The sequence below is a fragment of the Sorex fumeus genome, unplaced genomic scaffold (assembly GCF_029834395.1).
Source record: "Sorex fumeus unplaced genomic scaffold, SorFum_2.1 ptg000007l, whole genome shotgun sequence".
Lineage (NCBI taxonomy): Eukaryota > Metazoa > Chordata > Mammalia > Eulipotyphla > Soricidae > Sorex > Sorex fumeus.
Window position 1 is genome coordinate 6337614 of NW_026606064.1, and position 2110 is coordinate 6339723.

General features: G+C 35.1%; 1 pseudogene; it reads right to left on the reverse strand.

The window, feature by feature from the left end:
* Positions 1 to 327: 327 nt before the first annotated feature.
* LOC130046195 (olfactory receptor 4C15-like) lies at positions 328 to 1272 on the reverse strand (annotated as a pseudogene).
* Between the last annotated feature and the right edge of the window lie 838 nt (positions 1273 to 2110).

The following is a 2110-nucleotide window of genomic DNA, read 5'->3' on the forward strand; positions in this document are numbered from 1 at the left end:
TTTTAAACTTAAATATTGTGTCAAACTGTGTTAGAGCCAAAACTATAAATTAATTTGGAAAACATTAAATGATTATCTTTTTAATATTTTTATTGTTCCTCTGCATATATTTTTCAAACAAAGAAGTGAATGGAAGAATATTGTTTATAAAATAATGAAATTTTAAATAAGTAGAAAATTAAAAACATTTAAGGATATAGACTGCTTTAATTTCATACTTGTCTAAGAGCAAAACATTCGATTTGAAACATTTTGATATTTTTTATTTACAGATATCAAGTAGTACGTCAATCTAGTTTCTGTTATAGGGTTGAGTATAGCTAATTTTTACATGCTTTATTTTTCATCTAAATTGATGAATAATTTATTCCATAATCTGCCCATGGCATTCTTCACTTCTTTATTTCTGAAAGTATAAATCAAAGGATTGAAGAAAGTTGGGAGGACGGTGTAAAATACTGACACCATTTTATCAAAGGGGAAGGAATTTGGACGCCGTACATATTCAAATATACAAGGCACAAAGAATAAAAGCACAACAGTGATGTGAGATCCACAGGTGGAGAGCGCTTTCCTCTTTCCTTCAGTGCTGTGGTTTCTCAGAGAGAACAAGATGACCCCGTAGGACACAATCAACATGGAGAAGATCAGGATGCAGATGAATCCACTGTTGGCCACCACCAAGATGCCAAAGACAAAAGTATCAGTGCAGGCAAGCTTCAGTAATGGGTACAAGTCACACATGAAATGATCGATGATATTGGGTCCACAGAAGGGAAGCTGGGAGGTAAAAGCAATTTGTATAGTAGAATGCACAAAGCCCCCTGACCAGGCTACTCCTACCAGGATGCCACAGAGCCTTGAGTTCATGATAGTAGAATAGTGTAAAGGCTTGCAGATGGCCACATACCTGTCATAGGCCATGGCTGTGAGGACAATCACCTCTGCTCCAGCAAAGAAGTGTCCAGCAAAGATCTGGGTCTGACAGCCTCCAAGGGATATAGTTTTCTTCTCATAAAGACAGTCAATAGTCATCTTTGGGACAATTACAGAGGAGATGCACATATCCAGGAAGGACAGGAAAGCCAAGAAGAAGTACATTGGGGAGCTCAGGAGTGCTGGACTGCTCAGGATGGTCACCACGATCAGCAAATTGCCACTGAGTGTGCCGATATAGATGGACAGAAAGAGGACAAATTCTATTTTCTGGACATGTGGATTCTGTGAAAGTCCCAGGAGGATAAACTCGGTTACAACACTTTGGTTTGGCATGATGTTCCAGCAAATCTACAAAGCTGCCACTGGGAGAATATAGGATCTGCAATTATAAAAATAAAAAACTTTGGGTTTTTTTATTTTCACACATCAAAAAGTTTCTTCATGTGTAACTAATATATTTGTCATTAATGAAATATACAATTATAAATTTATTAAAGGTATAGTAAGAGATCAGGCAGAAATATTTAATGCATACGTAAATAAGGAGATTCTATGCAGGACATAATCAGATTTGATAATGTTGAAAATTAAGCACTACCAAATTGATCTCTGAGCAAGAAGCCATAATTTAGCACTGAGCACTGCCAGGTGATCTCAAATGCCCATAGTCTCCTTCTCCAATGTGCTCATCCTTCTCTTCCTCCATCAGTGCTCATCATAATTTTGATAAATACAGTCATGACAATATTTGAAGAAATTAATCCAATAATATAAATGAACTCTCCATAGACAACAAATCTATTAAATTATAGTTCTTCTAGACATAGTAATTAAAATGATAATTGTTTATTTTTCATATTAATTCTATGTTGCTTTATTATAGTTTTTCACAGTTATGTGTTATTTTAAGAAAACACTGAGGCTCTAAAGTGCTTTACCGAACACTTTTTTAACTATAACACTTTGAAATGTATGACTCACTAAAGTCATATTATTTGGGGCATACAAGTAAGCATAAACAAAAAATTGTGAAATATTAATGTGAACACTCTTTTATAGTGGTGCATACATGAAGAATGTGACATTGAAATCTGAATACTTTCTGAGCTGAGGACCACTCAAAATGTTTCAATGCTTCTAGAGTCATGATGTCTACATTCTGGACATCTCT